Source organism: Triturus cristatus, chromosome 1_1 (assembly GCF_964204655.1).
Source record: "Triturus cristatus chromosome 1_1, aTriCri1.1, whole genome shotgun sequence".
Classification (NCBI taxonomy): domain Eukaryota; kingdom Metazoa; phylum Chordata; class Amphibia; order Caudata; family Salamandridae; genus Triturus; species Triturus cristatus.
The window spans coordinates 754,560,960-754,583,919 of record NC_140579.1 but is presented as its reverse complement, the minus strand read 5'-3'; positions in this window follow the sequence as shown (position 1 = coordinate 754,583,919).

The following is a 22,960-nucleotide window of genomic DNA, read 5'->3' as shown; positions in this document are numbered from 1 at the left end:
AAAGATTTCTGACTTGAGGTTTTGGGGCATAAACGAACAAGTTACTTACCTTCGGTAACTTAATATCTGGTAGAGACACAGTCTAGCCGCAGATTCCTTAACTTCTGAATTCTCCCCAGGCGTCAGCAGTACCTCTGCTCGCTGGGGGACAGCGCCGTACGTCTCTGCAATGAAGTTGTCTCCGGATTTGATGTCAGCGGTGCCATATAAGTCTCCTCCGGCACGCAGATGTCTGTTTCGTCTGTGAAAAATTTCTGCGTCAGAATGCGTAGCTTAGAAACGCTGTGGAAACAGTGTACCCCAAAAAAATCAAAATCTTTGAAACACTAATTACAAATAAACATGAAATGGTATGCTAATACCAGTCAAAGAGTTTAAGGTAAAAACCCCACATAAACCAACGAAGCTTGGGCTACGTGTATTCCTGCACCTTTGCCTTGCAAAGGAAAACACCCCTCACTCTACAGATAGCTCACCAATGGAAGGTATGATAACACCAGGCAAGATTCATTCAGCAACAACAAGATGCTTGTTAAGTCACCATTATGTGAGATAATGACCACTGGTGTATAAACCAGTATTAAAACAGGGTATAACCCTTATCTCACAGGGTTTTTGCAGAGCGGGGAGTATGGGCAGGGCGTTAAGGTATCTGCAGCTAGACTGTGTCTCTGCCAGATATTACGTTACCTAAGGTGAGTAACTTGTACATCTGATAGAGACATCTAGCTGCAGATTCCTTAACTTTTGAAATAAATACCATAGCTATACCCCCCCGGAGGAGGATCCGCAAACTAATCCTATGAAAGTTCTCAAAGAGAACCAGCCAGTCATAACTAACAACCGACCAAATGTACATAGGAATAGAAGAACAAGAGCATGGCTCTTAATAGAAATCCATGATCACTGTCACAGAACATTTAAATATTAATCAACCCTACAGGCTCGAAAGAATCAGGCCTTGAGGGAAAAGGGGTGAACCTCTAAACAACCATCTGACAGTTTTCAGACATTATTCTCTATCCCCCAGGGGAAAGAGAACTCGTTGACCAAAAGGGCTAAGTACAAGATAAAACCCATGTAATCTGCATTCTTCACAACAGCGAAATATTAGAGAAAGAACTGTCCTAGTATAATCCCAAAAGAAGGACTCTCAGAACTAATTCCCATAAAAAAAATATGAATCGGCATGAAAGCAAAAACTGGGGACATAATCCGTACACCAAGAAAGATGAACAATAATACCTCTCTGGTATAAAGAACTTTGTTTGAACATAATGACCACTCGAAGATTACATAATGCGCTGTAAAGAAGTTAAAATGACACCAAACAGATTTGAATCTCATATAGGTATTCAACAATTATGCCAGCTGTATAGAATGTTGCCACAAAGATAGATATTACCTACTGGCGGTCGCCAGTAGGTAGATATAGTTAGGACCTATTTTCCATAGGCAATCCGTAACATTCTATTTGGAATAACGTTGGCACCGATTGACGAATCTTCGAGAAATTTTCCAAACTTTTGGCCAGCTCCAGTCCGCTCCTATCCTGAAAATATCACGGTGATTCGTCAAGCGGGGGCCGAGAAAAAAGGGGGTCCCAAAACGCGTTTTCCCCATGCATTTTCCCATAGGACCTGTTGACGCAGCTACAGCCCGAACTGCTGAACGCAATTACACCAAATTTGGCAAAGAGGTAGTCCTCAGTTCAGACTCGTGCCTTTTGCTTAAATGGTGTAAATCCGTTCAGTAGTTCCTGAGAAAATTAGAGTTAAAAAGATAGATATATCTATGGCCTCGGAGGATAAGCGCACCCTCCCCGCACCCAGCACGCACCCTGCCGTGCACAAGCTGTATTCTAATTGGCTGTCAACACTCCAGATCAGGAAGTGTTGGCAGCCATCTTGTGCCTCGGTACAACCGTGGCACAAGAAACCTATAAAACAAACGCAAAAAACGCGACAAGGGGGCAGGGTAGAAACACCCTGACCACCTAGGCCTGCTCAGGGGGTTCCATAAGGACCCCCAGGGCCAAAAAAAGCATTTTTTTAAAAACAAATCGGCGAGATTCGCGGACCCAGTGCGAATTTCGGCCGAAAATTAAAAAAAAGAAGCACGGGGCTCCCGCGCTTCTTTGGTAATTGGCCCCCGGGGGTTAAGATATACTAGATGTCATCAGTGATGTCATTGACCATGTCATGAATGATGTAATATGTGACATCATCAGCAGTGAATTGCGGGCACGCAAGATGTAGTTAGTACAACTAACTATATCGGAGGAATTTCAATGGTTTTGTTCGAGTGAAATGTCCAGCTAACTATAACACCCCTTAAACCTATTCTTTTTTCAGTGAATTTCTAAGGTTTTTTAAATGCTAATTCCTAACTATATCAGGCCTGAAACCTATGGTTTTTTCAGTGAATTTCAAAGGTTTTTTAAATGCTAATTCCTAACTATATCAGGCCTGAAAACCTACGTTTTTTTCAGTGAATTTCAAAGGTTTTTTAAATGCTAATTTAAGAAATTGGTAGGGAGGACCTATGGTATAACCCAGAGGCTTGTGTCTCCCTCCCAAAAAAACAGCTGGCAATAATGATTGAGGATCATAAATTGACCCAAATTTTACGTTCTGATTCGGGTGCTAACTCGACCTCTGTATTCCTAGAAATGAAACTAAGCTACAGCTTCGAGCCTGCACTTGATATGATCCAACCTTTGCTTGCCAAGAAACTTTACACACAATTCAGGCATGGGTCCCTTCCCCTATTTTGTAGGACGAATAAATGGGTAGGCTCAATAAATCGTGCTTGCCCAGGGTGTAGCTCGAATGAGGAATCAGAGGTCCACGTGTTATTCTTTTGTAAGGCTTACACAAACCCACGTAAAAAATGGATTATTCAACTAGCGAGAAATGTTGGGGTAAGCAATTACAGAGTCCTATATAGGGTAATGAAATCTGACACCTCTCCCCTATTTGTTACAGTTACTGCGAAATACCTATTTTCCATGTGGGTAACAAGAAAACATTTAATACTGTAATGCCTTCTTCTTTTTATATTTTAAGTCGTGTTTACTTCATCTTTGTGCTAAACATTTTACACTTTTTTAAAGAACACCTAACGGACTAAATTATTGTTTTATGAGAGGTTTTAAAGATTATTGAGTGTATATGTAGAATCTTTTTTAAATGTGATGTATGCACTTTTATGGTATTTTTACCGAAATAAAGTTTTCTGACTGACTGACTGACTGACTAAATGCTAATTCCTAACTATATCAGGCCTGAAACCTAAGTTTTTTTCAGTGAATATATATATATATATATATATATATATATATATATATATGTCACACCAGGATTCCCACGACTCATTCCAAAGTAAAAAAAGCAGGACACGGACACAAGGTAAGTGCGTACTTTTTTCTTTTTATTTTCTTAGCTGACGCTTCAGCATGGTGGATGACGCGTTTCGCCCATCAAGTGGGCTTGATCACATGACGAGACACTCGTCTCTCATTGCTTTTCAACCCTCTTTCCACACATTACGTTACGTGATTAGTGAATCTGGAAAAAATACTTTGCATGTTTTCTCACTATGTTCAGTGCAACCTCATTGTTAAACTTAAAGCAGCATGGACTAAAACTACTAACCTGGGGTCAATCCAAAATACAATTATAAAGTGCAAAGTGCAAAGTGCATGATAGGAGCGGCTGAATCATTATTTTTGTACAAATACACATTAATAGACAAAGCAATGAAATTGGAAATAATTAATTCTGTGCAAATAGCAATATCGATGGTTGGAAATACATGGACTTCCTAGGATCAATCCAATATGTAATGTAAAGTGCATGGTGCATACATTTCATTATTTCTTAAAAACATTGTAATCGTTTAGTCAAAATGCATAAATATATGGCAATCATTTTTCAGAGGGGACGCTTCATACTTAGTATGGCTAGAAAACTGTGGTAGTTCAAATAATTCCTGTCAAAAATGACCTTATATCATCATAATTGCTATTTTATGTATTTAAAACATACCAAACAGTTATATCTATTCAAGTTCAAGTATTTTTGGACAAGGATGCGATGCACACCAAATTCCAGGATTTAAAGCTTATTTATTTAGCTTTCTCTGGCTCCAACCAATGCGTTTCAGCCCAACAAGGCCTTTGTCACGGTTACTGAGTCCCTCATTTGTTTCACTATTTATACCATTCACATATAGCCCACGATGAGGTATTGTGGGAAACGTATTGCTTGTTAGTATTATACATGAATATTTACAATATGTACAACGTTGTCAGTTTCAAGGTGTAATCCATACATATAGTGAATTATCATTGCAAAAATAGAAATTGCATATTATTATATGTTTAGTACGTCACTAAAGTCTTTTCTCTCTTTCGATTAGACCATAGTGTATAATCATTTTTAGCCCGTTTATTTGCTTGAATGCAGTTCCATTTTAGGGATTAGTTCCCTTGTCACAGTATTATACCATCTTTTTTTACTAGTTCTATGTTCCAGGAAGTTCAAATGAATTCAGGTGTTTCAATCCAAATGTACAAATAACTCCTCATCATTGTTGATCCCATGAGGGGTCTTGGTTCTTAATCTGATTATGTACCTCGATTCAGTTTGGCGTAATTTCTTGATCCTGTCACCACCCCTCTCATGGTTTTGTATGGCGTGAATTCCAAAGAAACGCATTGCTCTCCAATCACTGTTTTGACATACCATCATATGTTTCGCTGTGGCATAAGAGATATATTTGTTTTTTACTGCCCTGATATGTTCAAGGATTCTTTTTTTGAGCATACATATCGTACTTCCTATGTATTGCATGCCACAGTTGCATTGGATGACATATATTACAAACTTTGTTGTGCAGGTGATGGTTTAATCTCAATTGTTTTGCCTTGGAAGTCCAGTATCTTTTTTCGATTTTCTCCAATTTTACATGCCTTACACGTGGTACACTTTACAAATCCCTGTTGTTGTTTGTGTAACTTATTCAATGGTGTTTCCTTTTGAAAATTACTTTGTACAATTAAGTCCTTTATTGATTTTGTTTTCCTATATGTTATCATAGGTCGCGGTCTAATTAGGGAACCAATATCTGGATCATTGGCTATCAAATGCCAATACTTTTGAATATTTTTTCTGATGAAACCACTTTCTTTGCTATATGTTAGGATGCATCTTGGGGGTTTCTGCTGTTCATCTTCTATTTGAATTTTCTCCTTTTTGGTAATCAGAGTTTCAGTCCTTGTTTTCTTTTGTATTTTTTATCTGCCACTGCGTAATGTGGTTTCATTGTATCCTTGTGATCTCAATATTAATGATGTTTCCTTTATTTTCTCTCTTGCGTCATTTTCTTTTGAACAGTTTTGTTTTATTCTAGTAAATTCTCCGTAAGGGATGCTTTCTAGAAGAGACTTGGGGTGAAAGCTTCTCCCATGTAATATGCTGTTAGTCGACGTTTCCTGGCGGTACAAGGTGGAATGTATATCCAAGTGTCAAGAAATGCAATGCCTTGGGTACTCGTGTTACATGTAAACCTTAAGCCTAAGGTGTTATCATTCAATGTGTCAAAGTATTCCATAAAGTTTTTTTTTTAACCATTCCAAATAATAAACAAGTCATCAATAAATCTGACCCATAAAATTATATTATTTACATGGTCTTGATTTTGCGTGTTCCAGGTTATCTCTTTTTCCCACCACCCCATCACAATATTCGCGTAGTTGGGCGAAAAAGAAATGCCCATGGCAGTTCCACATTCGTGCCGGTATAGGTCATGATTGAAGAGAAAGACGTTATTCGTTAGACATAGTTCTATCATTGTCAACAGCATTTTTGTGTGTTCCAATTCTGTTATACTTTGTTGTTGTAAAAAGTAAGCACATACCTTCAAACCTATATTGTGCTGAATTGATGTGTAGAGCGAGACCACGTCTATTGCAGCCATCATGTAATCTGGATTCCAGTGATTCCCTGTATCGCGTATGTAGGAATTTAAACTTTGTGCGATAGGGGCCAGAAAGTTATCAACATACTCCGATATCCTCTCATACAGGGAATTGCATGAGGACACAATTGGTCTCCCTGGGGACTGTTTTAGTGACTTGTGTATTTTTGGTAAAAAATAAATTGTGGATATTGTTGGTAAATCATTGGTCAGAAATTGTAACTCCTCCAGATCCAATAGGTTTGCTTGATGCCAGGTTTTTAATTTCACATTAAGCTGTATTACCATTTCATTGATACGATTCCTCTGAAGCTTGGTGTATTTGGAAGTATCATTTAATTGCCTATATGCCTCATTTTTGTATGCTTCTTTGTCCTGTATAACAATATTTCCGCCTTTATCCGCAGGCTTGATTACCAGTGTTTTATTCTCCATTAGATCTTTTAATGCTTTCCTTTCTCCACAGGTCAGATTTTCTTTTCTATTAGGATGTGTACATTTTTCCATTTTATCCAATTCCTCTGTAATTGCTTCTGAGAAAAGGTTGAATTTGTTGCCAGGTGACATAGCTGGGCAGAACCTAGATTTTCTCTTTAGGCCGGTGCGGGGATGCTGGTGGTTTCTATTTGTAGGTCTTGAACAATTTCCTGTTCTGGGACTTCTCCTTCATCTAGATTGAACATTAATTCCAGCATGTTTTGAAAGTCTGGTATTTGATTTATGCTAGTGCAATGGTATCCTTCTCTGTTTTCTCTGGTGATTGTTTTGCGACATTTCCAAACTTTTTCGAGGCATGAATTTTGACAAGATTCAGTTTCCTTACATATTTGTATATGTCTATTTTTGTTTGGGTGTAGTCGAAGAGGTTTTCCGGACAGAAGGACAATCCTTTATTCAATAACGTTATTTCTTCATGTGTTAAATTGTGTTTTGATAAATTTACAATGAGATTTTCCTCTATCACTTCTTCAAGCTGCGGAGTGGGTATTTTCTTTTTCTGTTTCCCTCGTCTTGTTTTTCTTGATTTTTTTAGGGTTCCATTTCTCATCTGCCTCTGCCACACCCTCGACATGTCGCTCTCCCCCTTCCTTTTCCTCTTTGTATGGATTGGTCGATGGGCATTATCCTCAGTTTGTCTAAAAAGTTGGCTTGTCATATATATTACGGTCGCCAGTAGGTAGTTATAGTTAGAACCTAGTTTCCATAGGAAAAGTATTTTTTGATTTGCTAATAACTTTGGCGTCGTTTGACGAATCTTCGCAAAACTTACAAATAAAAGGTCTATCCAGGTCAGCTCATATCCTGAAATTTTTGGGGTGATTCATCAAGCGGGGGCTGGGAAAAATGGGGGATCCCAAAACGTGTTTTTCGTGTGTTAATTTCCATAGGAAATTTTGAGACGGCCTACAGCCCGAACTGCTGGACGGAATTACACCAAATTTGGTAGAAATGTAGCTCTTGGTTCAGAAAGCGACCTTTTTTTAAATGGTGTAAATCCGTTTGGTAGTCTGTGAGAAATTCAAAAAATGAAAATATCGAGATCTAGGGACGCGGTGGGTTCGCGACTCCTGCCGAGCACGAGCTCAATTCTTATTGGCTGACAACACTCCAAACTAGAATGTGTTGGCAGCCATTTTGTGACTTGGTAACCCAGTCACAAGAAATGAAGGAAAAATAAAGATGAAAATGTAGAAAAGGGGGCTGGGTACAAATACCCTACCCCCCTAGGCTTGTTCAGGGGGTCTCACAAGGCCCACCATGTCAAAAAGAGCATTTTTAAATGTCACGCTGGGGTCACGGAGTCTGCCGAGAATTCTTTTTTAAAATGAGGCATTTCGTAATCAAAAAGCCCCTGGGTGGGCCAGGTCCTGGGGGCACTCTGAAATTAATTTGCCCACAGCCTCGGGGACTGCCACCTCCCTGGGGCACAAATAGAAATTAGTGGGGGGGGCCTTGCAGGACCCCCCGAGCCCCGGGGACTGCCACCTTCCCGGGGCTATAAATAAAAACTAGTGTGGGGGAGCTTAAACACCCCCCCCCACACTGCCCTGGGGACCACCACCTCCCCGGGGCACTTAATATTTAAATTTGGAGGTCCGTTATGGACACCCATGCCCATGGGACCACCACCTCCCTGGGGCTTTAGATCTTTTGGGAGAGGGGTCGGATGGCCCTCCACCTGGTGCTCTTGATAGCCCTGGGGACCGCCACCCCCCCAGGGCCGGCTCCTGCAGTGTCCCGGGGTGCCCACCCCCAGGACATTGCTGTTTGCTGTGAGAGAGTGGGAACAGAGCTCCCGCCCTGTCATGGCAAGCCCTAGTTTGCTTTGTTGCAGCGAGAGGAGGAAAACCTCCTCTCACTTCAAGGAAGCAAAGCAGAATTGCTTTTGGACAAGGGGAGCTGCATGTTAGCAGCTCCCCTTGTCCAAAAGCAATACCGGCTCCCGCAGGAGGCGTGGAGCCAGTGGGACCATAGAGGCATTGGTGCTCCCCCCACGGTCCACATCTTAGAGGCCAGGTCCTGGGGGATGGGGTCCCAGGGGTCAAAAGTGGCCTGGGAGGGGGGCTAAGCAGCCCTCCTCCCGTTTCCTGTCCCCAAAAAAAGTTGGGCATGCCTCGAGGGATGGGGTCCCCGAGACGAATGAAAATTAGTGATAGTGGCCTTTTTTTTTTCTTTAAATGGAGTCGCGACCCTAGGGCGGCTCTCAGCGCAGCCCCCTAGTGTGAATACAAAGGGTGCGCGGCTGTCAGCGCGGCCTCCCAATGTGAATGCAATGGGTACGTGGTTCTTGAAGTCGCGCTGGGTGCACGACTCCAAGCAAAAATAAATATTATATTTTTTCAAAACCTAAGTTATGTGTTGGGTTATTAGTTGGCTCTAAAAAGAGGACTTGTGTTTATTGGGAGATTTTTGTAGCTACATGTAACTGCCAATGCAGAGCCTTAGGTTGTTGAGAAGGACTCTGTTTCCCTTATCTGTGAAATGTACCCCGTTGCTAACTAAACGCGCATCCTTCAAGACTTTCCCAATATGGTGGCTTCAATCCGCGCACCCACCGAGATAGGGACACCATGGGTACGCTACTCCACTTTTTCTCAAAAAAAATATATATATATTCATATGTAAGAAAACAGAAGACATTATATAATTTTAATAACAAAAAATATTTTTAGGATATTAAACTTACAAAATATCACAAAAAACAAAATCAAAATTACTAAACAAACCATAGGTTTAATGAACATCATAGTTGAAATTAGCATTTAAAAAACCTTTGAAATTCACTAAAACAACCATAGGTTTCAGGGACGTTATAGTTAGTTGGACATTTCACTCGTACAAAACCATAGAAATTCCGGCGTTATAGTTAGTTCAGCTAACTATAACTCGCGCCCCCGCAATCCACTGCTGATGACATCACATATTACATCATTCATGACATAGTCAGTGACATCACTGATATCACTGATGACATCTCAAATGTTTTTTTCAGTGAATTTCTAAGGTTTTTTAAACGCTAATTTCCAACTATAACGTTCCTGAAACCTATGGTTTTTTAAATGCTCATTTCTAACTATAACGTGCCTGAAATCTATGGTTTTTTCGGTGAATATATATATATATATATTCACTGAAAAAAACGTAGGTTTCAGACCTGATATAGTTAGGAATGGTCATTTAAAAAACCTTTGAAATTCACTGAAAAAACCATAGGTTTCAGGCCTGATATAGTTAGGAATTAGCATTTAAAAAACCTTAGAAATTCACTGAAAAAACTATAGGTTTTAGGGGTGTTATAGTTAGCTGGACATTTCACTCGAACAAAACCATTGACATTCCTCCGATATAGTTAGTTGTACTAACTACATCTTGCGCGCCCGCAATCCACTGCTGATGATGTCACATATTACATCCTATGGCAGAAAATTCACTTAGCAGGTAAGTAGTGTTATCGTTACTTTTTCTTACTCAGTGGTGGATCCTGGATCCAGCACAGGTGAATCTCCTGTAAACAGTTGAACAAATGTGTTTAAATCATACGGACGATTTTTTAGGAATATTTTTAGTTTGTGAAAAAAGACAGAAACTTTTCTACTTAAAAGCACACAATGGATTCCTATGGAAGGAAATACAAGTTACTGTTAAGTATGCTTAGAATTACTTTTCAGGGTTAGTGCTGGTCTAAAAGATGCAGCCCTGGGATCTCTCCTGATAACAGGTGAGTAAATCGGAATTCGTAGTTCGGTTGATTTTAGAGGAATATTTGTACGTTTCAAAAGTGGACACTTGGAAACTTTTCTGCTAAAAACCACACAATGGATTCCTATGGAAGGAAATACAAGTTACTGGTAAGTACGCTTAGAATTATTTTTCAGGGTCAGTGCTGGGTTAAAAGATGCAGCCCTGGGTTCTCTCCTGATAACAGGTGAGTAAATTGGAATTCGTAGTTCGGCTGATTTTAGAGGAATATTTGTACGTTTCAAAAATGGACACAGAAACTTTTCTGCTAAAAACCACACAATGGATTCCTATGGAAGGAAATACAAGTTACTGGTAAGTACGCTTAGAATTACTTTTCAGGGTTAGTGCTGGTCTAAAAGATGCAGCCCTGGGTTCTCTCCTGATAACAGGTGAGTAAATCGGAATTCGTAGTTCGGCTGATTTTAGAGGAATATTTGTACAATGGTAAAGGAAGGGGGCGGGGCCTGAGGTGACGTGTGCAAACACGCCCTGTGGCGCGTTTAAAGTTGCAGAATTAATTCCTCTTCAATCCTGCGGTCCCCTGGGGGCCAACTAGCCCACCAGGTACCTCCAGTATGCGTCAGGGAGCTGCGTTGCAGAGCAGTGTTCAGAGGCCACGCCCCTTTTTACAACACTCTGCAACGCAGCTCCGTGGCGCTTCCTGGAGGTACCTGGTGGGCTAGTTGGCCCCTAGAGGACCTCTGGATTGAAGAGGAATTAATTCCCCAACTTAAAACGCACCACAGGGCGTGTTTGCACACATATCACCTCATATATATATATGTATTAGTTGTACATCTTCAACGAAGTAAATAAATAAAAGGCATTGTATGTGAGACTTGGTGTATATAAATTAGGCCTGGGCGAAAATTTCGTTCCGTTCGCGGAAATTGCGATAATTTTACATTTTCGCGTTCCGCGGAGAGCACGAAAATGTCAAAAATTCCGGTTTCCGCAGCTTGGCGATAATTTGTTTCTTGCTCGCGCTGTAAAATAATACATTATCGCGCGCGCGCGATCGCCTTCCCTGAATCCCTGCGTTCGCCGACAAGTTTTCTTCATCCGGTCGCGTTCTCCATGAGATGTTGTATTGTTTTTAGCCATTTGCGCTGTCTCACGACAGTTCGCGCCCGCAGTGACGTCATGCGTCGCGCGATCACGTCTTTCTTCTCGCGATCCTGCACCGCGAGACAACTCAAAACAAGATGGCCGTGCCCGCAAGCAACCACTTGGGTAAGTTGGCGACCCGCAACCATGCAGAAAATCTCGCGAACATGCCGGAAAAAAACTTCCGCATCTTTGCGATATTTCCGCTTGTTTGCGATAATTTTAAACATTTTCGCGATAATTTGTTGATAAGTTAATTTTGCAAATTCCGCCCACCCCTAATATAAATAAGTATGTGTAAGAGTCAGTGATTGTGAGAGTAACTATATGAGTGTATAATTGTAATGGTGATTTTTTTTAACATATTAACTATGAGTTACTATGTGTTTGAATAAATGAGGTGTTGTTGGATAATTGTGTAAGTGAGTAAATGTAAGTGTGATTAATTTTTTTCATGAGTGAGTAGGATGACTGCATAACCGACTAAGATGACTGCTGATGTGTCAATGTCTATATATGTGTATAAGTGCATTTGATAGTGTTCTATTAATTAGTGACTGCATGTATAAATGATTCTGTTGTTGAATGGGTAATTGTGTGTGTAGACTTAGGAATCAGTGCTGCAACTCCTGCAAGTTCACCTGCATCCGGACCTGCACTACTCCAGCACCAACCAAGACCAAGACGAGCAACAGCAGCAGCCACCTGAAATGCATCCTGCTCAACACCCGCTTCGTCCACAGACACGCCGTCGAGCTCTGGAACCTGCTCGACACCACAGCCCCAGACGTCGCCTTCCTCACGGAAACCTGGATGAACGCCTCCTCAACGCCCGACATTGCCATCGCCATCCCAGGCGGCTACAAGATCATCCGAAGGGACCGCATCAACCACACCAGAGGAGGCCTCGCCATCATCCACAGGAACACCATCCGCATCACGACCAACACCGACGACACCCTCGCACCCGCCGAGCACCTGCACTTCCAGGTCCACATCAACCCCAAGACCACCCTCAGAGGCATCCTCATCTACAGACCCCCGGGACCACGCACACAATTCAGCGAAGACATCGCCGACTTCATCAGCCCACACGCCCTCCCCTCCGCTGACTACATCCTCCTCGGGGACCTCAACTTCCACCTGGAGAACAACAACGACCGCAACACCACCACCCTGCTGGACAACCTCGCCAACCTCGGACTCAAGCAGCTGGTCACAACCCCCACCCACTACGCCGGACACACACTCGACCCCGTCTTCTCATCCAGCAAGGACATCGCCTTCAGCCACGCCACCGGACTCCACTGGACGGAACACAGCTGCGTCCACTTCAGCTTCAGAAGGACCACGATCCACCACCACCAGCAACAGGTTGCATGCAGAAGCTGGAACAAGATCACAGCCGACCAGCTCGCGACCGCCCTGAGCAAGAACCCACCCACCAGCGCAACGAACCCCAGCCAAGCGGCCACCAACCTCACGAAGTGGATCAGCAACTGCGCAGACGACCTCGCCCCTCTGAAGACCCCGACTAGCAGACCCGGTAGCAAGAAAGCCCCATGGTTCACCGACGAACTCAAGAGCTCCAAGAAGAACTGCCGAGCCCTCGAGAGAACCTGGCGCAGAGACCCAACACCGGACAACATGACTGCCCTCAAGCTCGCCACCCGAAAACACCACCAACTCATCCACGCCACCAAGAAAACCGCATTCAAGGAACGACTGGACAACAACGCACACAACAGCAAGGAACTCTTCAACATCGTCAAAGAGCTCTCCAACCCCAACGCCGGTAACAACTACATCACCCCTTCACAAGACCTCTGCAACTCCCTCGCCTCCTACTTCCACAACAAGATCGCGGACATACACAACAGCTTCAGCATTCAACCGACGCACGCCACGACCGAACCACCACCCCCACCACCACCCTCCGCGCCTGGACCCCGATCAGCACCGAAGACACCGTCCGCACGATGAAATCCATCCACTCCGGATCTCCTACCGACCCCTGCCCTCACCACGTCTTCAACAAGGCCGACGCTGTCATCGCACCCCACCTGCGGGACATCATCAACACCTCCTTCGACACCGCTACCTTCCCGGAGAGCTGGAAGCACGCCGAACTCAGCGCTCTACTAAAGAAGCCATCAGCTGACCCCACCGACCTCAAGAACTACCGCCCCATCTCGCTGCTCCCGTTTCCTGCAAAAGTCATCGAGAAGACCGTCAACAAGCAGCTGGCCGCCTTCCTCGAGACGAACGGATCCCTCGACCTCTCGCAGTCTGGCTTCCGGGCCAACCACAGCACCGAGACCGCCCTGATCGCAGCCACCGATGACATCCGAGCTCTGCTTGACAACGGAGAAACAGCGGCCCTCATCCTCCTAGACCTCTCAGCGGCCTTCGACACTGTCTGCCACCGTACACTAGTGCAGCGACTCAGCAACGTCGGAATCCAGGAGAAGGCACTGGAGTGGATCATCTCCTTCCTCGCCGGAAGGACACAGAGAGTCCGCCTCCCCCCGTTCAGATCTGAAGCCACCGAAGTCATCTGCGGCGTTCCTCAAGGCTCCTCGCTCAGTCCAACCCTCTTCAACGTGTACATGAGCCCCCTCGCAGACATCGCACGCCAGCACAACCTCAACATCATCTCCTACGCCGACGACACCCAGCTGATTCTCTCCCTCAGCAACGACCCCGCCACCGCCAGAGCCAACCTCCACGAAGGGATGAAAGAGGTAGCCGAATGGATGAAGAACAGCCGCCTGAAACTGAACTCGGACAAGACGGAAGTCCTCATCCTGGGATCCTCACCCTCCGCCTGGGACGACTCCTGGTGGCCCCCCGCCCTAGGCAGCGCACCCAAACCAACAGACCACGCACGCAACCTGGGCTTCATCCTGGACTCCACCCTCTCCATGACCAGACAGGTCAACGCAGTCTCCTCGTCGTGCTTCAACATCCTGCGCATGCTACGAAAGATCTTCCGGTGGATCCCCACCGAGACCAGGAAGACGGTCACCCAGGCCCTCGTCACCAGCCGTCTGGACTACGGCAACTCCCTCTATGCCGGAACCACCGCCAAACTCCAGAAAAGACTTCAGCGGATCCAGAACGCCTCAGCACGACTCATCCTGGACATCCCCCGTCGCAGCCACATCTCCGGACACCTGAGAGACCTGCACTGGCTCCCGGTCACCAAGAGAATCACCTTCCGTCTCCTCACCCACGCACACAAAGCCCTACACAACCAAGGCCCAGGATACCTCAACAGCCGCCTCAACTTCTACGCTCCCAAACGCCAGCTTCGATCGACCGGCCACGCCCTCGCCACCGTCCCCCGCATCCGAAGAGCCACCACAGGGGGACGGTCCTTCTCCTTCCTCGCCGCCAGGACGTGGAACTCGCTCCCGACCCACCTCCGCCTGACCCAGGACCACCTCGCCTTCAGGAAGCAACTCAAGACCTGGCTGTTCGAGCAGTAGCGGACCCCCCTCCCCTAGCGCCTTGAGACCCTCTGGGTGAGTAGTGCGCTATATAAATGCTTTGATTGATTGATTGATTGATTGATTGAGTGGGTATGTAGTAACTGGTATTGTTGTGTCAATAGTTTCAAATATGGTACTCTGTATTTTACAGTGAGTGATGAAAGGTTATACTAGTGTATGATGAGGTGTATCAGATTGTCACGTGGATGATGTCATCAGTGATGTCATTTGAGATGTCGTCAGTGATGTCATCAGTGATGTCACTGACCATGTCATGAATGATGCAATATGTGACATCATCAGCAGTGCATTGCGGGCGCGCGAGTTATAGTTAGCACAACTATAACGGAGGAATTTTTATGGTTTTGTACGAGTGAAATGGCCAGCTAACTATAACAGCCCTGAAACCTATGTTTTTTTCTGTGAATTTCTAAGGTTTTTTAAATGCTAATTTCTAACTATAACGTCTCTGAAACCTATGTTTTTTTCAGTGAATTTCAAAGCTTTTTTAAATGCTAATTTCTAACTATAACGTCTCTGAAACCTATGTTTTTTTCCATTGAATTTCAAAGGTTTTTTAAATGCAAATTTTTAAGTGTGATTGTAGTTATACCTATTTTTTTGTACTGATTTTCTACAGTTTTTTAACTGTTTATTTATAAATACTTTATTCATTAAATAACATTATATATTTTTCTGAAAATTGCAAAAAACATTTTTACAAAATTTCAAACTGCAATATTGATTCATTTTCTTGTTTTCATGTTATATTTTAATATATTTATAATATTTTCTTCAAAAAAAAATTCCATTTTTTTCCGGAGTCGCACACTCAAAGCATCACGGTGGGTGCGCGCATTCTAGCTGCCATTTTAGAAAAGTTGTGAAGGATCCACGTACGGTGTGCGACGGCTTCATGTACATTTAATATTACGTGATGTGCGCGATTGGTATGCGACCAGTCCGCGACTCCTGCTCCCGCGCATTCGGGACACATGCGCATTACGGTACGAGATGCTTGCGTGGTTGCGGGTCCCGCGTAACGTCATTTGCGTGCTGGGGCGAGCTGGGTGAGCGACTCCCGTAAAAAAAAATGAGCTTCCAAAATGATATGTATGTGTCTTTAATATACATATTAGGGAAAGAGATTATCTAAGATATTCATAAAAATAATATATTTGTACTTATAATAAACGTATATTATTTTTAAATATATTTTCGCGAAGTCGGGTGCGTGCATCAAGAGTCCAGAGAACCAGGTCAGCAGAGCTGCTGTAGAGCCAGAGAAACCAGGTCAGCAGAGACGTTGTAGAGCCAGGGAACCAGGTCAGCAGAGCTGCTCTAGAGCCTAAGAAGCAGGTAAGCAGAGCTGCTCCAGAACCAGAGACCCAGGTCAGCAGAGCTGCTGTAGAATCAGAGACCCAGGTCAGCAGAGCTGCTCTAGAGGCCGAGAACCAGGTCAGCAGAGCTGCTGTAGAGCCAGAGAAACCAGGTCAGCAGAGCTGCTTTAGAGGGAGAGAACCAGGTCAGCAGAACTGCTTTAGAGGCAGAGAACCAGGTCAGCAGTGCTGCTCTAGAGCCAGAGAACCAGGTCAGCAGAGCTGCTTTAGAGCCATAGAACCAGGTCAGCAGAGCTACTCTAGAGGCAGAGAACCAGGTCAGTAGAACTGCTTTAGAGCCAGAGAACCAGGTCAGCAGAGCTATTTAGAGGGAGAGAACCAGGTCAGCAGAGCTGCTTTAGAGCCAGAGAACCAGGTCAGCAGAGCTGCTCTAGAGTCAGAGAACCAGGTTAGCAGAGCTGCTTTAGAGCCAGAGAACTAGGTCAGCAGAGCTGCTTTAGAGCCAGAGAACCAGGTCAGCAGAGCTGCTTTAGAGCCAGAGAACCAGGTCAGCAGAGCTGTTGTAGAGCCAGAGAACCATATCAGCAGAGCTGCTCTGTAGCCTAAGAACTAGGTCAGCAGAGCTGCCCTAGAGCCAGAGAACCAGGTCAGCAGATCTGCTGTAGAGCCAGAGAAACCAGGTCAGCAGAGCTGCTTTAGAGGGAGAGAACCAGGTCAGCAGAGCTGCTTTAGAGCCAGAGAACCAGGTCAGCAGAGCTGCTCTAGCTGACACTGACTGACTGACACCGACTGACTGACACTGACTGATTGACACTGACTGACACTGATTGACTGATACTGACTGACACTGACACTGATTGACACTTATTGACTGAAACTGACTGACTGACAATGACTGACACTGATTGACTGACACTGACTGACTGACACTGACTGACACCGATTGACACTGACTGAATGACACTGATTGACTGACACTGACTGACACTGACTGACTACTCTCTACTACTCTACTACTCACTCTCTACTACTCTCTACTACTCTCTCTACTGCTCACTCTCTACTACTCACTCTCTACTACTCTCTGCTACTCACTCTCTACTACTCTCTACTACTCACTCTCTACTACTCTCTCTACTACACACTCTCTACTATTCACTCTCTACTATTCACTCTCTACTACTCACTCTCTACTACTCTCTACTACTCTCTACTACTCTCTACCACTCACTCTCTACTACTCAACTACTCCCTCTCTACTCTCTCTCTACTACTCACTCTCGACTACTCTCTACTACTCACTCTACCACTCACTCTCTACTACTCTATTACTCACTCTCTACTCTCTCTCTACTACTCCCTCTCTACTACTCTCTACTACTCACTCTACTACTCACGCTCTACTGCTCTCTACTACTCACTCTCTACTACTCTCTACTACTCACTCTCTACAACTCTCTACTACTCACTCTACTACTCTCTACTACTCTCTACCACTCACTCTCTACTACTCTACTACTCACTCTCTACTCTCTCTCTACTACTCACTCTCTACTACTCTCTACCACTCACTCTACTACTCATGCTCTACTACTCTCTACTACTCACTCTCTACTACTCTCTAATACTCACTCTCTACTACACACTCTCTACTACTTGCTCTCTACTTCTCGTTCTCTACTACTCACTCTTCTACTACTCTCTACTACTCACTCTACTACTCACTCTCTACTACTCCCTACTACTCACTCTACTACTCACTCTCTACTACTCTCTACTTCTCACTCTCTACTACTCCACTACTCTCTACTACTCTCTCTCTACTACTCTCTCTCTACTACTCACTCTCTACTACTCTCTACTACTCACTCTCTACTACATTATCTCTGTACTACTTACTCTGTACTACTCACTCTGTACTACTCACTCTCTACTACTCTCTCTCTACTACTCTCTACTACTCACTCTACTACTCACTCTACCACTCACTCTCTACTACTCACTCTTTACTAATCTCTAAAACTCACTCTCTACTACTCTTTCTCTACTACTCTCTACTACTCACTCTACTACTCACTCTTTACTACTCTCTACTACTCTCTCTCTACTACTCTGTACTACTCTCTCTGCTACTCACTCTCTACTCCTCACTCTCTACTACTCTGTACTACTCACTCTCTACTACTCACTCTCTACTACTCTCTCTCTACTACACACTCTCTACTATTCACTCTATACTACTCTCTACTATTCACTCTCTACTACTCACTCTCTACTACTCTCTACTACTCACTCTACTACTCTCTACCACTCACTCTACTACTCACTCTCTACTACTCTCTACTACTCTCTCTCTACTACTCTCTCTCTACTACTCACTCTCTACTACTCTACTACTCTCTACTACTCACAGTACTACTCACGCTCTACTACTCACTCTCTACTACTCACTCTCTACTACTCTCTAATACTCTCTCTCTACTACACACTCTCTACTACTTTCTCTCTACTTCTCGTTCTCTACTACTCACTCTTCTACTACTTTCTACTACTCACTCTACTACTCACTCTCTACTACTCCCTACTACTCACTCTACTACTCACTCTCTACTACTCTCTACTACTCACTCTCTACTACTCTACTACTCCCTACTACTCTCTCTCTACTACTCTCTCTCTACTACTCACGCTCTACTACTCTCTACTACTCACTCTCTACTACTCTCTCTCTGTACTACTTACTCTGTACTACTCACTCTGTACTACTCACTCTCTACTACTCTCTCTCTACTACTCACTCTACTACTCACTCTACCACTCACTCTCTACTACTCGCTGTCTACTAATCTCTACTACTCACTCTCTACTACTCTTACTCTACTACTCTCTACTACTCACTCTACTACTCACTCTTTACTACTCTCTACTACTCTCTCTCTACTACTCTGTACTACTCTCTTTGCTACTCACTCTCTACTACTCACTCTCTACTACTCACTCTCTACTACTCTCTACTACTCACTCTCTACTACTCACTCTCTACTACTCTCTACTATTCACTCTCTACTACTCTCTACTACTCACTCTCTACTACTCACTCTCTACTACTCACTTTCTACTACTCTCTCTCTACTACACACTCTCTACTATTCACTCTCTACTACTCTCTACTATTCACTCTCTACTACTCACTCTCTACTACTCTCTACTCCTCACTCTACTACTCTCTACCACTCACTCTACTACTCACTCTCTACTACTCTCTACTACCCTCTCTCTACTACTCACTTTCTACTACTCTATTACTCTCTACTACTCATAGTACTACTCACGCTCTACTACTCACTCTCTACTACTCACTCTCTACTACTCTCTAATACTCACTCTCTACTACACACTCTCTACTACTTGCTCTCTACTTCTCGTTCTCTACTACTCACTCTTCTACTACTCTCTACTACTCACTCTACTACTCACTCTCTACTACTCCCTACTACTCACTCTACTACTCTCTACTTCTCACTCTCTACTACTCCACTACTCTCTACTACTCTCTCTCTACTACTCTCTCTCTCTACTACTCACTCTCTACTACTCTCTACTACTCACTCTCTACTACACTATCTCTGTACTACTTACTCTGTACTACTCACTCTGTACTACTCACTCTCTACTACTCTCTCTCTACTACTCACTCTACTACTCACTCTACCACTCACTCTCTACTACTCACTCTCTACTAATCTCTACTACTCACTCTCTACTACTCTCTCTCTACTACTCTCTACTACTCACTCTACTACTCACTCTTTACTACTCTCTACTACTCTCTCTCTACTACTCTGTACTACTCTCTCTGCTACTCACTCTCTACTACTCACTCTCTACTACTCTGTACTACTCACTCTGTACTACTCTGTACTACTCACTCTCCACTACTCATTCTCTACTACTCTCTACTATTCACTCTCTACTACTCTCTACTACTCTCTCTCTACTACTCACTCTCTACTACTCTACTACTCTCTACTACTCACAGTACTACTCACACTCTACTACTCACTCTCTACTACTCACTCTCTACTACTCTCTAATACTCACTCTCTACTACACACTCTACTACTTGCTCTCTACTTCTCGTTCTCTACTACTCACTCTTCTACTACTCTCTACTACTCACTCTACTACTCACTCTCTACTACTCCCTACTACTCACTCTACTACTCACTCTCTACTACTCTCTACTTCTCACTCTCTACTACTCCACACTCTGTACTACTCACTCTCCACTACTCACTCTCTACTACTCTACTACTCCCTACTACTCTCTCTCTCTACCACTCTCTCTCTACTACTCACTCTCTACTCACTCTCTACTACTCACTCTCTACTACTCTCTCTCTGTACTACTTACTCTGTACTAATCACTCTGTACTACTCACTCTCTACTACTCACTCTCTACTACTCTCTCTCTACTACTCTCTACTATTCTCTACTACTCACTCTACTACTCACTCTACCACTCACTCTCTACTACTCACTCTCTACTAATCTCTACTACTCACTCTCTACTACTCTCTCTCTACTACTCTCTACTACTCACTCTACTACTCACTCTTTACTACTCTCTACTACTCTCTCTCTACTACTCTGTACTACTCTCTCTGCTACTCACTCTCTACTACTCACTCTCTACTACTCTGTACTACTCACTCTGTACTACTCTGTACTACTCACTCTCTACTACTCACTCTCTACTACTCTCTCTCTGTACTACTTACTCTGTACTACTCACTCTGTACTACTCACTCTCTACTACTCTCTCTCTACTACTCTCTACTACTCACTCTACTACTCACTCTTTACTACTCTCTACTACTCTCTCTCTACTACTCTGTACTACTCTCTTTGCTACTCACTCTCTACTACTCACTCTCTACTACTCACTCTACTACTCTCTACTACTCACTCTCTACTACTCACTCTCTACTACTCCTCTACTATTCACTCTCTACTACTCCCCTACTACCTCACTCTCTACTACTCCACTCTCTACTACTCACTTTCTACTACTCTCTCTCTACTACACACTCTCTACTATTCACTCTCTACTACTCTCTACTATTCACTCTCTACTACTCACTCTCTACTACTCTCTACTCCTCACTCTACTACTCTCTACCACTCACTCTACTACTCACTCTCTACTACTCTCTACTACCCTCTCTCTACTACTCACTTTCTACTACTCTATTACTCTCTACTACTCACAGTACTACTCACGCTCTACTACTCACTCTCTACTACTCACTCTCTACTACTCTCTAATACTCACTCTCTACTACACACTCTCTACTACTTGCTCTCTACTTCTCGTTCTCTACTACTCACTCTTCTACTACTCTCTACTACTCACTCTACTACTCACTCTCTACTACTCCCTACTACTCACACTACTACTCTCTACTTCTCACTCTCTACTACTCCACTACTCTCTACTACTCTCTCTCTACTACTCTCTCTCTCTACTACTCACTCTCTACTACTCTCTACTACTCACTCTCTACTACACTATCTCTGTACTACTTACTCTTACTACTCACTCTGTACTACTCACTCTCTACTACTCTCTCTCTACTACTCACTCTACTACTCACTCTACCACTCACTCTCTACTACTCACTCTCTACTAATCTCTACTACTCACTCTCTACTACTCTCTCTCTACTACTCTCTACTACTCACTCTACTACTCACTCTTTACTACTCTCTACTACTCTCTCTCTCTACTACTCTGTACTACTCTCTCTGCTACTCACTCTCTACTACTCACTCTCTACTACTCTGTACTACTCACTCTGTACTACTCTGTACTACTCACTCTCCACTACTCATTCTCTACTACTCTCTACTATTCACTCTCTACTACTCTCTACTACTCTCCTCTACTACTCACTCTCTACTACTCTACTACTCTACTACTCACAGTACTACTCACACTCTACTACTCACTCTCTACTACTCACTCTCTACTACTCTCTAATACTCACTCTCTACTACACACTCTACTACTTGCTCTCTACTTCTCGTTCTCTACTACACACTCTTCTACTACTCTCTACTACTCACTCTACTACTCACTCTCTACTACTCCCTACTACTCACTCTACTACTCACTCTCTACTACTCTCTACTTCTCACTCTCTACTACTCCACACTCTGTACTACTCACTCTCCACTACTCACTCTCTACTACTCTACTACTCCCTACTACTCTCTCTCTCTTACCACTCTCTCTCTACTACTCACTCTCTACTACTCTCTACTACTCACTCTCTACTACTCTCTCTCTGTACTACTTACTCTGTACTAATCACTCTGTACTACTCACTCTCTACTACTCACTCTCTACTACTCTCTCTCTACTACTTCTCTACTATTCTCTACTACTCACTCTACTACTCACTCTACCACTCACTCTCTACTACTCACTCTCTACTAATCTCTACTACTCACTCTCTACTACTCTCTCTCTACTACTCTCTACTACTCACTCTACTACTCACTCTTTACTACTCTCTACTACTCTCCTCTCTACTACTCTGTACTACTCTCTCTGCTACTCACTCTCTACTACTCACTCTCTACTACTCTGTACTACTCACTCTGTACTACTCTGTACTACTCACTCTCTACTACTCACTCTCTACTACTCTCTCTCTGTACTACTTACTCTGTACTACTCACTCTGTACTACTCACTCTCTACTACTCTCTCTCTACTACTCTCTACTA